Here is an 18,028-nt window from a genome sequence, read left to right on the forward strand (position 1 = left end):
GAGGTTCGGGGTACGAGGATTGTCGGCTGCTCTCCCCTGCACCTCCTTCACACCAGCGAGCGTGCTTCCAGCCACTGGTCATATCTCTAGCTTAATCCTTTAGCTTCTAACCCCTTGAAATGCTGACAAGGTCAGTGCCTCTCCCAGGTATGATATCAGGATGCTCAGGCCACGTGTGTAAGGACCCAGGCCTTAAGGGAACACCCTTTGCTCTCCCAGAGGATCAGTCTATTTCTGCACCAACCCATAACCTACCATTCTCAAACATTGTTTTTCTACCTAGGGTCACATTCCAAATCTCTTCATCAGAGGGGAGGGCCCAAAAAGAATAGAGAGGTCCTTAACATGTGATCCAGCTACTGTGCTCCTTCAAATTTACCCAAGGGAGAGAGTGGGGTTTGGTGGTACAGGCCGGTAATCCCAGAAAATTCTAGGGTGGAGACAGGAGGATTACAAATTCAAAGCCAGTCTTGGCAATTTAGCATGACCCTGTTTTAAAATAAAAAATGAAAGGGGCTGGGAATATGGCTGGGTGTGGCAATGTACACCTGTAATCCCCGCAACTGGGGAGGCTGAGGCAGGAGAATCTCTAGTTCAAGACCAGCCTCAGCAACTTAGTGAGACCATAAGCAACTTAGACCCTGTCTCAAAATAAAAATAAATAGATAGATAGGTCTGGGGATGTGGCTCAACGATTAAGCACCCCTGGGTTCAATTTCTGGTACCAAAAAAAAAAAAAAAGTAACATAAAAGGATTTAGGACATATATTGGGTCAGATAACCACAAAAACCAGACGTACACTGCCTTTGTTCCCATCTGGTCATCACATCCTGCCGAAGTTGCTCCCACCTATGGTTCTGTTAGTAGCTATGACTGAAATAACGAACAGAAACAACTTAAAGGAGGAAAAGTATATTTTGGCTCATGGCTTCAGAGGTTCTGTGGTCAATTCCACTGTTCTGGGCCCACAGAGAGCCAGATCATGGCACAAGGCCAGGTTGATGTGCTGCTCCATTCACGGCAGCCAGGAGCATAGAGAGGAAAGGGGCCGGGAAGGGGAACCCTTCTAGCGCCCCCTCTCAGTGCCCCAGCCCCTCCCCGTCTGCCTATGGTTACCACCCAGTCAGTCCCTTCAAACCAGGATGTACGGCTTAGGTTACAGTTCTCGCAATCCAGTCATCTCACCTCCAAATATTCCCGCACGAACCCAGGAGCCTTGGGGGGACACTGCAATGCAAACCGTAACAGGTTCCCGCTTCCACTCCAAGGACAACTCTTCCTGGCTCCTTTCCTGGGTCTCTGCAGGAAACCCAATGTTCTGTACCCTCATTTGCCCTGACTGACCACCTTGCAGTTGGAATCATCTTTATAAAATGCAAATCTCATCCTAACATCTTCTCTTCCATTTTTGATTCCCACTCTTCAGATCTGGGGCCTACTGGCCTTGCCCCGCCTCCTGCTCCTCCCTCTCTCCCTGGGTCCTGGGAACAGGGACTGTACAGCCAGCTTAGGCAGCTCCTGGAAGGTGCCACCCCCTCAGCCCCCGCACATGCTGCTTCCTCTGATTGACACTCCCTCCCTCTCTCCTCCTCCCTCCCATGGCAAACTACTCCTGAGAGTATCATCAGGAAGCCCACGTGGTGCCCCCATGCTGGACAAGGAGCCCCGTCCAGGGTTCCCATTTCCCCTTGAGATGGTCTCTCTTGCGATCCTACAGCAGCATTCGGTATCCCGCTCCTGACTCCTCTGCCTTCTTGTTTGAACCATGAACTCTTCTGTGGACGTGAGCTTGGCCTTGCCCACTGCCAGAGGCCTAGCGTGTTGCCTGGCATGTCACAGTCCCTGCATGTTGATGTCACAAGAATGTGATGGGATTTTTCAGCAGAGAGGGATGGGAAAGGCGAGATTCCTGACCACTGGTGTCAGAAAGCTTATTTTTTAAATTTATTTTTGTGGAACGGAGAAGTTAAGCCAGGGGTGCTCTGTCACTGAGCTATATCCCCACCCCTTTTTATTTTTTTATTTTGAGACCCGGCATATGATCAGTGCTCAGTACACACGGATCTCCTTTCTATCCACCACTCTCTCTTTCCGTCCAAGCTATAGTGACCCAGAAATGTCCAGTCCTGGATGCTGTCTTGACCCCAAGGGCAGATGTCCACTTACCTAGTTTTTTGGGGCTCTTTGCTAACCAGCCCAGGGAGACTCCTACCCTGTGTCTGCTCACCTGCCGTGATCCTGCAGCTGGCAATTGCTGACCTCGCTGGGCCTGATCATGGGAACTGGTGCTTTTGACCTTGTCTCCTTGCTGTCCACCAGGCCAGATTTTGGCCCACTTCTGCCCACCTGGCCAATGGTTCCAGAGATATTCTCTGGGTCCTGTAATGGCCATGGGGTCCTCAGGGGCCCATTCAGGGTTCTCCAGCCTGAGGAGGTATGGAGGATGGAAACTCATTAAGGGCTTTCCTCCAGTGTTGTCAGAAACCAGTCACTTTTGTGGTACTGGGGATTGAACCCAGGGCACACCATGCTGAACTCTATCTCCAGCTCCCCCAATTTTTTTAAATTTTTAAATATTTTATTTTTTTTAGTTTTCAGTGGACACAACATCTTTATTTGTATGTGGTGCTGAGGATCAAACCCAGCGCCATGCACGCCAGGCGAGCGCGCTACCGCTTGAGCCACTTCCCCAGACCATAAATATATATATTTATTTTAGTTGGTGCTGAGACTCGAACCCAGGGCTTCACATATGCTAGGCAAGTGCTCTACCGCTGAGCCACAACCCCAGCCCCATCTCCAGCCCTTTTTAACCTACGTTGCCCAAGCTAACCTAGAACTTGTAATCTTCCTGCTTCAGCCTCCTGCGTAGCTAAAATTATAGGTGTGTACCACAGCCCCTGACCTGCTGTTGCCTTTTTGAAGGGCAATTTGGTGGACCATTAACATTAAAAAGTATATCTGTAAGCCAGGCATGATGGCACATGCCTGAACCCTGTTCCTAGAGGCTGAGGCAGGAGGATGGAAGTTTAAGACCAGACTGGGCAACTTAGCAAGACTGTCTCAAAATAAAAATTTACTAAAGGGCTAGGGATATAACTCAGTGGCAGAGTGCTTGCCTAGCATGTATGTGCAAGGCCTAGGGATCAATCCCTAGTACTAACAAAATCAAAAACAAATTGCATCTGTATTAGTTACTTATTTTTGCACTAACAATTCACCTAATGACTTAGTTACTTAAAATAATAATTAACACGTATTGTCTCACACAATTTCTGAGGGTCAGGAATTCAGAAGTAGTTTAACTTGGGTGGGTCTGGCTCGGGGTCTCTCATGGGGCTGCCATCATCCCAGGGCTTCACTGGGGCTGGAGAGCGACTGACTTCCAAGGTGATTCAGTCACAGGATTTGCAAGTTAGTGCTGGCTGTTGGCAAGAGGCCTCAGTTGCCTGCCACGCCACCCTCTCCAGGGGGCCGCTTTGTGTCCTCACACCATGGCAGCTGCCTTCCCCCAGAGCAAGTGCTACTGGAGCCAGATTTGAGGATAGGTAGTTAGTGAGGCTAGGTAAATCTGGTCTAATACCGAGTAAGATGAATACAATGGAGGCCATTATAGAGAAGGGAGTCCAGGAAAGCAGAGCAGCACTTGGGAAATTGAAATGTTACTGTGCCCAGGGCTGGAACCATCCTAAGGAACTCTTAATGAAACAGCTCCCAGCAAACAGGGAGGGAAGTGCTAATCCAAAGCCACCCCAGGCCCTTCCTGCCCAGAGGACTCCTCCAGCCCACCTAGCCCCCACCTTGTGGGCCTTCCCACCTGCATTCCATCGCTGCAGGACAGAGGGCAACAAAGGACAGGAGTGAGGGAGGAGTAAAAGTGACCTTAGCTGTGAGAAAGGGAAGACCTCCCCCTTCCACGGATTCTGCCTTGCGGTCCCCTTCTCCCTCCAGGGAGAAGTCTTCTCTGCTGTCCTTTAATAAAGCGTCCACCGTCCACTCTCCCCTGGCCTCCGCGGGCTTCTCTGGTGTCATACTTCAGCATTCGGGGAAGCGAGGACTCGTCACCGGTCAACAGTGGTGACACTACAAGAGAGAGGAACGCGTAGGCCACAGTGTCCTTAATCACACTTGCGGGTTGCATAGGTCAGCGTTCTTGGCACGAATCACTGGGAGCCATCTTGGAGCTGACCACCACAGAATCCATCAGGGCCCTTACACAACAGTCACATAATCGAAGGCAGACTGACGTAAGCAGAAGAGGGACTGACTGAAGACACACCGAGGAGCTCCCAGACTCGCTAGCAGGGCTGGGGGCCGACCTAAGCAAGCAGGCAGGAGGCCAGCTGACGGGTGGCCAGAAAGCCCGTCTTGGGAGCCAGCCAGGGGTGGTGCTGCTGCCCTGGCTGGCCAGAGCTCTGCGGTGTCCTGCTTCTTCAGGTCGTTTGTTCCAGATTCAGCTTCAGGCGAGTCCAGTCACATGGCCCTGTGTGGGGGGTGGGGGTGGGGCAGGAAGGTGTACCATCTCCATTTTGTGTTTTCTGTGAAAGGAGGTAGGTCCTGCCTCTCACCAAGATTCGCATTTCCCCAAACCTGGGAAAGTATTTCAGGTGCAGACCAGTCGTGAAAAACAGCAGATGTTCACTGTTTTGACTTTGGAATTTGTCCTATAGGTAAATATAAATATGAAAAAAGATGAATTTGAGGGACTACTCATGACAGTGTTGTTAGCCACAGCTAAAATGTGGTAATAATCAGAACGACTATCAGCATGGGATGGGTTAAAGCCACCATGGTACAGACACCTAAATATGCAGAGCTGGGTAGCCATTAAAACAAAATGTGAGCTGGGCGTAGTGGCCCACACCTGTAATCCAAGCAATTCAGGAGGCTGAGGCAGTTTGAGTCCAGCCTCAGCAATTTAGCGAAGCCTAAAGCCCTGTCTGAAAAAAAAGAAGGGGATGGCTGAGGAGGTGGCTGGGTGGTTAAGAGCCCCTGGGTTCAATCCTCACTATCAAATACACAAAAACATGGAGGACTCCAGGCAGAGTGTTCCTTGGGAAAGCCCTGGAGCCCAGCAGTATGCCTAGTAATGCGGAACAGGAAGCCGCGTCTCTGCCTGAGAAGACTGCAAGCTTCATGACGTCAGAGATCAGGTGGACTTTAGGACCACTATTGTATTCCCAGCATCGTACCGTGTTGTATTTATGCATACAATATTTCGGGAAAAATGACATACAAAACTGAGGGGAAGACAACCCCAGGGTCCTATAGGTCTGAGGGAGTTAAATTTTCTTGTATATGTTTTTGAACTCTAAATTTTTTTTTTTTTTTGCATGTGGTACTAGGGATTGAATCCAAGGGTGCTCTACCACCCGAGCCACATCCCCAGCCTTTTTACTTCTTATTTTGAAAGATGGTATCACTAAATTGCCGAAGACTGGCCTCGAACTTGTGTTCCTTCTGTCTCAGCCTCCCAAGTTGCTAAGATTCCAGACCTGCACCAACGTGATTGGCTTTGAACTCTATTAAAACCATAGACATATATTGCTTTGCTATGATAACAACTACCACCATGGCCACTACTCTTTTATTAACTAACAGCTAATAAAAAAAGAGAGGGGAATCTATGACCACACAGAAAATGAGAAGAATGTTAAACAACATGTGGGAAGAACCCTCAGGGGCAACAGAAAAATGAAACCCTGAATAGGCAAAAGACGCAGAAGAAAATGGTTAACCTTTTGGGACACATCATGGGGTATTGGGTGAAAGGACACATTTACTATATTTCAAGATTTTAAAAATGATTTAATTGTCTTTTACCTCCAGAGTTTGGAAATGAGAAAAAAAAAATATATATATATATATATATATATATAGAGAGAGAGAGAGAGAGAGCGCATGCGTCAGGCACAGTGGCACATGCCTTTATTCCCAGAGGCTTGGGAGGCTGATGTAGGAGGATGACCAGTTCAAAGCCAGCCTCAGCAATTTAGTGAGGCCCTAAACAACTTAGCAAGATCCTGTCTCAAAAAATAAAAAGGGGCTGGGGATGTGGCTCAGTGGTTAAGCACTCTTGGGTTCAATCCGTGGTATGAAAAAAAAAAGAAAAAGAAAAAGAAAAAATATGCAAGTACTTTTATGATAAAACCTGTTTTTCAAACACAAAAGTGAATTTATTTCCTTAGCACCATTTCTGAGTCCTGTTGATGGCCGCTCAGTTCTCTGGAGCGTTTTCTTCAGCCATTCTTTTCCCTGTGTTCTCCCTTTGCTCTCCAGGAGGTACCCAGCCCTGTCAGGCTTCTGTGCTAGTCCATTTTCCACCACAGTGAGCAATGCCTGAGGACTTTATAAAGAAAAGACGTTTATTTAGCTCACAATTCTAGCGGCTGAAGGTGCAGCCTAGCACTGGTCCTGGCGGGGCCCAGCCTGTGTCACACGTGGTGAGGGGATGGCGGGAGCCTGTGAAAGGAAGAGCTCCTAGACAGGGCGGGAAGACCCGGAGTGGGGAGGGCCTCTCAGTCTCAGGAGAACTGGGAATCCCAGGAAGAAGGACCCTACTTCTGTCCTGAGGGCAGTACCCCCTGAGCTCATGAGTTCCCAGCAGGCCCTGCCTTTTCAAGGCACCGCTGTCTCCTAACATTATCACAGGAAACTTGGGGGGACAAACTTCCAAACCATAGCGAGTCCCAATCCAACGGCGACTGCCCTCCGCACTCGAGTTCCACCCTTCCCCTCTACCTTCTTTCAAACTTCTACACCCTCTTCCTCATCACCCCAACTCTTTGTTCTCACTGTGCAGGGGACATTCAGCCTCCACATCTGTGGCCATTGGCCAGCCCCATTCTCCTTGATGCTTCTGCCGATGCGACATTACCAACTGGTCCTTTTCCCCTTCTGCTCTGAACTTGCCCCTGCGTCTAGCCTGGTCTACCTGGTACTTCTCTCTGGGCAGCAGCCACACCTTTTCCTCCCAAGAGCCTATCTGGGCTCCTTACTTCTCTTTTCTGGGGCTGCTGGTTATGGATGCTTCCCTGGATTTCAGACATCTCCTCTCCATGGATGACCCTCACCCAGATCTTTAACTCTTACCCCCCAACCTCCTCATGTCAATGGCTTCTCACCCTTTGAGATGACTCAATGAAGGGGTGGCCTAAAACAGAAACTGATGGTCTTCTAGTTCTGGAGGTCGCAAGTCCAAGAGCCATGTGTGGGCAGGTTTGGTTCCTTCTGAGGCTGTGCACCCCTCACTTAGCTTCTGGTGGTTGCTAGCAACCTTCGGTGTTCCTTAGCTTGGAGAAGCATCTCTCTTGTCTTCATGGTCACATGGTGCGCTTCTGTGTGTGTGTGTGTGTGTGTGTGTGTGTGTGTGTGTGTGTGTGTGGTGTCAATTACCCTCTGTCTACATGGACACCTGCTATATTGGTACAGGGCCCCTCATGACTCCTTCCTTCTTTCCTCCCTCCCTCCCTCCCTCCCTCCCATCCTCCCTTTCTTCCTCCCTCCCTCCCTCTCTTCCTCCCTCCTTCCCTCTCTTCCTCCTTCCCTCCCTTTCTTCCTCCCTTCCTCTCTTCCTCCCTCTCTTCTTCCCTCCCTTCCTCTCTTCCTCCCTCCCTCCCTCTCTTCCTCCCTTCCTCTCTTCTTCCCTCCCTCCCTCTCTTCCTCCCTCCCTCCCTCTCTTCCTCCTTCCCTCCCTTTCTTCCTCCCTCCCTCCCTCCCTCTCTCCCTCCCATCCTCCCTTTCTTCCTCCTTCCCTCCCTCCCTCTCTTCCTCCCTCCCTCCCTCTCTTCCTCCTTCCCTCCCTTCTTCCTCCCTTCCTCTCTTCCTCCCTCCCTCTCTTCCTCCCTCCCTCCCTCTCTCTCTCTTCTTCCCTCCCTCCCTCTCTTCCTCCCTCCCTCCTTCTCTTCCTCCTTCCCTCCCTTTCTTCCTCCCTCCCTCCCTCTCTTCTTCCCTCCCTCCCTCTCTTCTTCCCTCCCTCCCTTTCTCCTTCCCTCCCTCTCTTCCTCCCTTCCTCCCTCCCTCCCTCCCTCTCTTTCTCCCTCTCTCCCTCTCTTCCTCCCTCCCTCCCCTGTACTGGGATTGATCCTAGGGCCACTCCACCATGGAGCTACACCCAGCCCTTTTTATGTTTTATTTTGAGACAGGGTGAAAAGTGAGTGACTCACCAACCCAAGAGATTTTATTGAGGGGCTGCCCAAAGGGGAAGAAAAGGAGAGGCAGAGAGAGGAGAGGAAGAGGGCAGAAAGAAAGAGAGCAGAGAAGAAGAGGGAAGAGAACAGAGAGGAGAGAAAGAAGGGGAGGAAGGCAGAGGGCAGAGAGAAGAGAGCGTGAGCTACAAGCTTCTGCTTAAGAAGGGTTGCATAGGGGACGGGCAGGTGCTGATTGGCAGGGTGACTCAGGAACAGCACTGTGCCCTGTGGGGATTGGTTGAGAAAACCTTTGAATTTGGCGCTCTTCACTCTTCATCTTGGCGCCCTTGGGGAGGGGTAAGGGATTTGGTGATGTGACCATGACCAGAAACTCAACTTCAGCGGGGAGTCTCCCACACAACCAACACAGGGTGTTTCCCAGGCTGGCCTCAGATTTGCCATCCTCCTGCCTCAGCCTCCCTAATAGCTGGGATTACAGACAGGTACCACTGTGCTCTGTGATTCTTTTCTTTCTTTCTTTCTTTCTTTCTTTCTTTTAACCCTTTTGATAAACTATCTCCAAATAATGTCACAGTCTGAGGCACTTGGAGTTAAGTTGCCAACATGTTTGTTTGTTTATGCCAGAAATTGAACCCGGGCACTGGACTACTGAGCCACATTCCAACCTGTTTTATTTTTTTATTCTTAGGGTCTTAGGATCTTGCTAAGTTGCTGAGGCTGGCTTTGAGCCTGCAATCCTCCTGCCTCAGCCTCCTGAGCTGCTGGGATTACAGGCGTATACCTGGCTCAACATATGTTTTTGAGAGATATAATTCAGTTCATGACAAGGATGTTCTAGTCACTATCACTCAAAATCTACTGACTTAAATCCACCGTTTTAACAGGTTGACACATTCGGTGATTTGGGAACTCAGACAAGGCATGGTGAGGATCTTGCCCTGCCTCATGATGTCTTGGGCATTATTTGATGCTGAGGATGTCTGGACGCTTGGGGCTGGAATCATCTGGTTGCATTTTTCACTCAGATGTCTGGTTGCGGATGGTGCTGGCGTCAGCTGGGACTTCAGTCAGGGCTGTAGATAAGGCAACTACTTGTGGGCCTTTCCTTGTGGTCAGGCTCCAGGCAGCCTCAGGCCATTGGGACTTATTATGTGTCAGCTTTGCGTCCAAAGGGAATGTTTTGGCAAGCAGGGGGTGGAAGCTAGACCACCTCTCATGACCAAGCACCAGGAGTTGTTGTTTTACTTCCTCTTCTTGCTTTTTTTTTTTTTTTGTACTGGAAATTGAACCTAGGGGTGTTTTTTACCACAGAGCTACGTCCCTTGCCCTTTTTTAATTTTTTGAGACAGAGTCTTGCTACGTTGCTGAGGCTGCCCTTGAATTTTCAATCCTCCTGCCTCAGCCTCCTGAGTCACTGAGATTACAGGTGTGCACCACCACTCCTGGCCAGTCAAACTACTTCTACCACCTTCCACTGGCTAGAAGGGCAAAGGGGAAGGGAACTTGACTCTACCTCTTGAAAGTGTAGTAAATGGTCTAGAAGAGTATGTCAAGTGGAAGATATCACAGCCATCTTCAGAAAAAGCAATCTGTCCCAAGTGATGGGCCTGACTTCATTACAAATCAAACTATTCCAGATCAGACTCCTTCCCTTGACTCCCATTACCAAATGATCCATTCCTCACAGCTTCTGTTCCTATTGATGGCGAAGTAAAGTAGAAATTTTCTTATCATCCCTGATGACAGCATGCTGCAGCCGGCATGCATCAGCCTACGGTTGTAGATTAAAAACCACTACTTAGTGAAGCACTGGAGAGACTGTGAGGAGAACAAGAAGCAGAGTACATCCTTCCTAAGGAGCAGAGGATCCAGAGCTTTAGTGTCCAGGGATTTGTTGGACATTTACTCTGCACCAGGACAATCATTTGTTGAGAATTCAAAGTTGAAGAATGCAGTGTGAATACTGGCTAAAACCATGGGGTTGTCAGCTTTGATCACCATCAAGGTCATCATCATTCCCTAGAATTGGTTCCTGCTTTGTAGTTTAAGGCTAAAAACATGGCCATGGCACTCTTGACAATGAATTTGGCAGTTTCTGAGAAAGTTAAAGAAGCATCACCACCAATCCCATTCCTAGATGTTTCCAGGTGAAGCAGAAACCTATGTCCACACAAATGCCTGCTTGTAAGTATTTATTAAAGTTTTATTAATAATCTTCCTGAACTGGAAACAACCCTAATGTCCCACAGATAAGGAATGGATAAACAAATAGTGGTGCATACACCCAGGGAAATACTATTCAGCAGCAAGAAGGAGGAAGTACTGACATATGCAACACTGGTTGATCATGCATGTGCTAAGTGAAAGAAGTCAGTCTCAACATATATGACATTATAAGATGAAACCCTAAGGTCATAAAACTGATCAGTAGTTGCAGGGGCTGGGTTTGGAGTAAGAGCTCATTTCCAATGGTCATTGGGGGAAATTTTGTGGATGACAAGACCATTCTGTATCTTGATTTGTATGGCTGCACACACCTGTGGACATTTGTCAAAAGTTGCAGAAATATACAATAAAAATGATAAATTTTACTATGTGTTTTACCTTGATTAAAAAAAAAAAAAAACAGGGCTGGGGATGTGGCTCAAGCAGTAGCGCGCTCGCCTGGCATGCATGCGGCCTGGGTTCCATCCTCAGTACCACATACAAAGATGTTGTGTCCGCCAAAAACTAAAAAATAAATATTAAAAAAAAACCCCCCAAAAATCCCACAGGCAACGCATAGGTGGCAAAGCATCAGAAAGGTGTTATGCCAAAATAGTTAAGGACATGGGTTCTGCAATTAACCAGGTTGGGCTTGGAAGTGCTGGCGGACATTTGGGGATGGTTAGAACTTCTCCTAATGCCTCTTTGGCCTTCTCAGAGTTCCATAGCACTGTCACCAGGATTTACAAGAGAAAATGCAAGTAAAGCACTTAGTGAGGTGGTCAGCACAAAACAAATGTTATTTATTATTTTTATTAAAAATGATAGTTCAAGCTGGGCATGGTGGCACAGGCCTGTAATCCCAGCAATTCAGAAGGTTGAGGTAAGAGGATTGCAAATTCAAGGCCAGCCTCAAAAATTTAGTGAGGCCTTAACTAATATAGTAAGAACATGTCTCTAAATAAAAAATAAAAAGGGGTGGGAATGTGGCTCAGTAGTTAAGTACTCCAGGATTCAATTCCTGCCGCCCCATCTTCCAAAAACAAATAAACAAACAAACAAAAAAACCCCAAAAAAGAAACAAACAAAAAGCCCCACAAAGGATTAAAGAAATCTTAAAAACCAAAAACCAAAACCAAAACCAAAACCATGTATTAGTAAGCCAACGACCTGCAATACTAAAGGCTAGGTGTGACACAACTGTAATCTCAGCTACTAAGGAGACTGCAGCAGGAGGATCAAACTTAGCAGAATGGGACTGTAAGGGGTCCATTTGAAATTCTGCATTTCTAACAGCTTCAGCAACTTTGCAAGACTCTGTCTCAAAATAAAATAAAAAGGAGTGGGGCTGTTTCTTAGAGTTTGCCTCGCATGTTCGAAGTCCTTGATTTAATCCCTAGTATCAGAAAGAAAATCTTCAGAGATAATAACATATGGTTTAGGCTTTTATTTATTTATTTGGTACCCAAAGGCACATAATCACTGAGCCACATCCAGCACGCCCCCCCATTTTTTTTTTTTTTTAAATTTTGAGACAGGGTCTGGTTAAATTGCTTAGGGCCTTAAGTTGCTGAGGCTGACCTCAAACTTGTGATCCTCCTGCCTCAGCCTACTGAGTTGCTGGGATTACAGGTGTGTGCCATTTTGCCTGGATGGTTTAGGCTTTTAAAGATGAGCAGGAATTATGTAGGTTGGAGAAAAGCAGGACACGTGTAGGGAATGGCATTGTTACCAAGAGGGAACAGCTTGTGCAAAGGCTCAGATAGAATGGCATGTTGGTGGATCCTCAAACAACAGCACATCTGGAGCCTTACATTCTTGGGGGAAGAACAGGAAAAGATGGCAGCATGGATGTTAGAGGGTAGAATTTAGCAGAATGGGACTGTAAGGAGCCCATTTGAAATTCTGCATTCCTAACATTTTTCCAGGTGATGATGATGATCCTGTTGGGTCATTTTGAGCAGCAAGGATTTAAGAGTCAAGGGAAGAAAGTATTTCAGAAAGAAGGAAGTAGTCAATCACTTTGAAGACAGGAGCACTAAGTCAAGATGAGAACCGAAAATCTCCAGTAATCTATCTGTAAATTGTGGTGTTCTTATGGCAAGCTATAGGTGTATAATAGATAAGGACAGAAATTGCATTGAAAGTGCATATAAACAACTCTTTCGTGCTTGTTTGTTTATGAAAGGGATCAGAGGCACAAAGAGGTAGCTGGAAGGGAAATTTTAAAATGGGAGATAAATTTGAGGATTTTTTTTTTTTTTAAGTTGTTGGGAAAGATCTTGTAGAAGGGGAGAGACAGATGGCACAGGAAAGAATTATGACATGGGAAGGGTAAAGTTACCAGATTTAACGAATCAAAACTTGGGATGCCCAGGCTTGGGGATATAGCTCAGTGGTAGCATATATAAGGCCCTGGGTGCAGTCCTCAGCTCTGCCAACAACAACAACAACAACACACACAACCAGGGATGCTAGTTAAACTTGAATTTTTGGGAAAAAAAAACCTTTTAGTTTATGTTCCAAATATTGCTGGGTGTCCTGTGTTTTACCCCAAAACGGAGCACTGAAGCAAAGGGCTGTAGGCCCAGTGATACTGGGCGGGAGTCTGAGCTCTAAAGTCCTTCCCAGCTGTCGTTTTCCAACACTTCAGAATGAACTCCCAGTTCCCTCAAAGATAAAATTGCTTTGAATCTCAGCTTTTGTCACTGCCCCATCGCCTATGATCAACTGGCAGGAAAGTGCTGGATGAAGCTGCGGAAAAGTTCTAGCTTGAAAGATCAGTCCCTCAGTTATTCGGAGACTTTTGAATTGCAAACTGGCCATGGATTGGGTGCATAGGATAGTGAGTCACAGGGTCCCTGGCCAGGATCCAACTCTGGACTCAACCCAAGGACAGGAAGTGGCCCAGCAAGCGCCTGCGCACTGTGCTGCCCCGCCCTCTGTCAGCGTTTCATCCGGGTCTCGCGCAGGGGCGTGTTCGGGCAGAGGGGCGGGCGGCTTCGGAAAGGAAGGCTGTCGTGGGAGGCTGGAAAGAGGGGCGGGAGTGAGGCGGGCCGGGGGCGGGTCAGGGGGCGTGACCGAGAGCGCACTGTCACGTGACGTGCGTGGCGACGTGTCGGCCATCTTGTGTTGTTGAGGCTGAGGACTGACTTGGGTTCTGAGAGACTCCCTGTCCGGGACCGCAGGTAACCAGCGACTCCGTCTAGCTCCACAGCCCGGCTGCCCTCCGCTCCCTGGCCCCACCGCCGCGGCCCGGGCCTCCTAGGCCTTCTGCTCGCGCTCACGTCCCCGCCGCTTTTGCCCGACCCGGCCGGGCCGCATGGACACCCACAGGCCGCCCCGGCTGCGGCCGCGGTCGGCTCTGGGCGTCAGGCGATGGGACAGGTCTGGTGCGGGGCAGGAGGGAGTCTCCTTCCGGGCGAGGGCCGGGCGCGTCTCAGCAGCGGGCAGCCCCTCCGCCGGGCCCCCCGTGGCATGGCGGGGGGAGCCGAGGAGGGGAGGAGGCGAGGGGTGGGCAGCGCCAGGCCGGCTCGCCCAGGCCAGTGGGCTCGCCGTCGCTCGCCGCTCCCCGGGGCCGGACGCCCGCCCAGCTTCGGCGTGCCCGGGTAACAGCTGCTGCGGCCGGACAGCTGCTCCCGCCGGCCCTGCAGCCCGCACCTGCCCCGGGAGGTGCGCCCTGGCCTTCCCCGCGGAGCATCTGGACGGGGAGACTGCTTCCCTGGCGAGAGGACTGGGTCGGGACCAGGCCCGAGGCCAGGTGGAGCCATGATCGGAACCCGGCACCGAGGCTGGGCGTGTAGAGCCGGTGGCAGCTTTGGGGACCCGAACGTTCACCTCAGGTTGAAATGGGCATTAGTCTTAACTGTAAGCAGTTTCCCACGAACCGCTCTGGACACTTTAGTTTTGTGACTGGAAAAATCAAATGGGCAGGGAAGGAGGGTATGAAGAAGCAGGTTTGTATGACCGTGTCTGGCGATAAATAACGTGGCTTTGCATTTCCCCGGTCCTCTCCCCAGCTTTCCCAAACACACCTAGTTTCTCTGAGAGAAAGGTAAGTATGCTAATTTAACTGGAGGATTAGGTAAGGGACTAGAACCTGTGAAAAGCTTCCTGTCCCGTGCTGTGAACCTTGGATTATGGGAGTTTTGGTCCTCAGTCTCCTACTGAGGGGAGATTCTCTCTTTATGTAGTATTTCCCTCTTAGCTTCACTCCAGTGACTCCCTAGATTAGGGGGGGAAAAAACAACCCCAATTTTGTTTTTGGATATCTTTTCTGTATATTAGCTTTCATCCTATAATATTTGCAGCTCTGGTCTTGAAGAGTTTGACCGATTTGGTTAGAATGTAAATGTTTTCTCTCATTGATGTTTTTACGTGACTTACCAGTTAATGTAGCAGCTTTTGGATTGCTTTAAGCTGGAATATGTACATATTAACATCAGAAGAGCCCATTAGAAAAAAAATTTAGAAGTGACATGTATCGGGAAAATGTCATATGATCCTTTGACATTTAACACTGATGATGGCAGTGATTCACTAGAAAGGAAAAGCCTTCACACCCTTTTGTTACTTGACAAAGCACTTTTAGAGTTTTGAGGTTGGTGAGGGAGAAGGCACTATGTGTTTCATATTCATTCATTCATTTGACAAATATTGAGTACTTAATACACTCTTGGGTGCTGGGAGCAAAAAACTGACCCAACATTCATGGAGCTCATTTCTAGACAGATAATTATGAACTTAGGTAAAATATACATATGCTCCTTGACTTAAGGATGAAGTTACATACCCATAAACCCTCCAAGTTGAAGATACTTTGAGTCAAAAATGCATTTAACATACTTACCAGTGCACATCACAACTTAGCAACATAGACTACTGTAGAGTCTCAGTTGTTTACACTGGTTGATCACTCTCATAATTGCATGCTACTAGCTGTGGCTCACTGTCAAGGTTCAGCATTGCCAGAGAATATTATACCACGTACCATTAGCTCTTGAAAAGATCAAAATTCAAAGAATGGATTCTATTGAATGGGTATTGCCTTTTGTACCATAGTCAAGTTGAAAAGACATAAGATGACCCTATTCTAAGTTGGGGACCATCTGTATAGTGGTAAGTGATGTGGGAGAAAAATGAGAAAGGGAAATAGGATAATAGGGAGTTGGGAGGGGTTAATGCTCTCCTGGCATGCGTGCGTCCTGGGTTCGATCCTTAGCACCACATACAAACAAAGATGTTGTGTCCGCTGAAAACTAAAAAATAAAATATTTAAAAAAAAAAAGGGGGATAAGGGCAAGAATGCTTCAGGCTTAGAGACAGCAAGGACAAAGACCCTGAGACAAAAACCAAGTTGGGCAAAGCACTGAGGCTCACCTAGAGGTGGGAGGGAGACTGGAAGGCTGGAGGCAGTGTGTGTACCTACCATCTCTTGTACAAAGATGAGATGTGGCATTCGCTGTCCTGGAATTTTTCCTTTTTTCTATGACTCTTAGGAAAATCAGATTTGGAGATTTAGACCAGCATTTCCAAATGTGATTGGGAAATCACATTTGGAAAAATTCAGGATGTTCACATATTTTAGAAAATTGTTAATGAATTTTTTTCTCAAAAATAAGACTTAAGGGCTGGGGTTGTGGCTCAGTGGTACGGCACTTGCCTGGCATGCATGAGGTACTGGGTTTGGTCCCTGGAACCATGTAAAAATAAAAAATAAAGATATTCTGTCCATCTACAACTAAAAAATAAAAAAAAAATTTAAAAAAGAAGACTTAAAATGAGATTGATGCTAGACTGCCTTGAAACAGTTTTGAAAGGAAAGATTTGTAGGAAGGGATCTTTGGAAATTGAAGAATATTTGAAAATATAGGGTAATGAGGATTTCCTTTGAAGTTTAGACATAGGTGATTAAGGAATATAATGAGGTAGAATCAGTATATTAATGCAGGTTATTTTTAACTGATCCGGAAAGAATTTCTTTTAATTCTGTACTGTTTTGTCTAGTTGTAAATACCACAGGGACTCTCCCACTAATTTGTATTTATTTACTTTATAAAGTGTTTAACGTGGGTAAAACTTGTTTTTGCTGATTTTTTTTTATTCCTTTTACCTTTAAGACTAGTTCTCAAATTAATATTTAATAGCCTGGGGAAAATTTTTTTTTACTGATTTTCTTCCAGTTTATCTCCATATTCTTATTCCTAAGTGTTGATAAATGTCCTTTCATTTTAGTTTACTGGAAGAATTAAATACTTCAGGGTTGAAGTGTTTTTGCTGATTTTTTTTGCCTATATGAAAAATAATTTGTAATGGTTTGCCTCAAAATCATGTGAAGACAGAATTAACAAGGTCAGTGTGTGAATGGAGCTCCTTGATAAAAGGGGACACAGTCAATGATGGTAGTGATGAGGTAGTGTTTTAGCTAATTGCCTTTCTCCCTCTTGTTCCTTTTTTGAATTTTCAAAATGACATTTCCAAATTTTAATTACTTTGATGTCATAATCAGTTCATTTGTTCTCATGACTCTGCATTTTAATACTCCAAATATCTATTCTCTTTTTATTGACCTTCACACTGGAAGATGATACTATTGATAGTGATTGCTGTCTAAGAGGACCTTTTTGGGTGAAAAGATTCCTATTGTTCCTTCTAAAAAGATATTTGATGTCATTTTCAAAAACTGAGTTTGTTTGCAGATCTCTATTTGTCCCTGCTGATTAAATTTTACGTACTTTCTGTTTTATTCTATAGTGGGACCAGTCTCATTAGGTTGAATCTACAGCCTATGTTGGTGTTAATCCAGGTGTCATAGAGGCAAGTTAAATGTCCATTTTCCTTTTAACACTTTGAATTGCCTTAACATTCTTTGATCATTGCTGTAAAAGACTGAACCCAAGGTTTTTTCCTCCCCTCCCCTTGACTAGTACTTTATGCTGATAAAGTTTTGGAGTTTCCATTCATTTTTAATGCCCTGAAGAATTACTCTCTTTAAAAATAAAAGGAATTTTTTATTTCAAGAATAAGCTTATTTATTTAATTTATGGTTCTGGGGATTGAACCCAGATCCTCATGCATGCTAGGGAAGTGTTCAGTATTCTTGATCAGATTATTGTTTTTTCTATTTTGTCATACTCTCAGATGAATGAGAAATATACTAGATTAATTATGTAGTAATGGAAAATTATATTTTTAATGAATTGCCCATAATTTAGTGTGAGGTTGGGAAAAGGAGTAGCAATAGAAAAAATGAAGAGACTAATCCTTTGAGTGACCAAACTTTATTTTATGAACATATTTATAAAATATAAGGTATTACATATTTCCTTAAAGTAATTAAATAAAGAACACAGTTTTGTATTTTCTTGTTGATTACAGGGTTTATTAACTTGAATTTAATTTGTACTTACAATAGGAGATAACCTGGAACTTGTTCTCTTGAGTTAGGCCTGTAGAAGTTTTTTTTTTTATTTAGTTCTCCCCCCTTTTCCTTTTGATCTTAAAAAAAGGTAGGATGCAAGGGCTATAGTTGAACATTATAATATGGCTACTTTGCAAAATTATATCAAAAGTGGAAATGGCTTTCTCAAGTTGCTTTCTTGCTGCTAATAAAATTAACAACTTTTTAAATTATTCTTTGATAGTATTCAAAGAATCTTGATTTTAGCTAAGA

The 18,028-nt window shown here is 46.2% G+C and overlaps 1 protein-coding gene across 7 annotated transcripts in view; it reads left to right on the plus strand.

Moving 5' to 3' along the window:
• The first annotated feature begins 13,422 nt into the window (after nt 1-13,422).
• Gigyf2 (GRB10 interacting GYF protein 2) overlaps nt 13,423-18,028 on the plus strand; it is a 129,484-nt gene continuing 124,878 nt past the window's right edge. For 4 of the 7 annotated variants that reach the window (XM_078018244.1, XM_013359165.4, XM_021727065.3 and 1 more), the window contains exons 1-2: nt 13,423-13,544; nt 17,110-17,172. The gene's annotated coding sequence lies outside the window, so the exon portion shown is untranslated. The remainder of the gene's footprint in view (nt 13,545-17,109; nt 17,173-18,028) is intronic. The other 3 variants (XM_021727064.3, XM_005326424.5, XM_040268025.2) reach the window with 2 other exon arrangements.

The sequence above is a fragment of the Ictidomys tridecemlineatus genome, chromosome 7 (assembly GCF_052094955.1).
Source record: "Ictidomys tridecemlineatus isolate mIctTri1 chromosome 7, mIctTri1.hap1, whole genome shotgun sequence".
NCBI classification, from domain to species: domain Eukaryota; kingdom Metazoa; phylum Chordata; class Mammalia; order Rodentia; family Sciuridae; genus Ictidomys; species Ictidomys tridecemlineatus.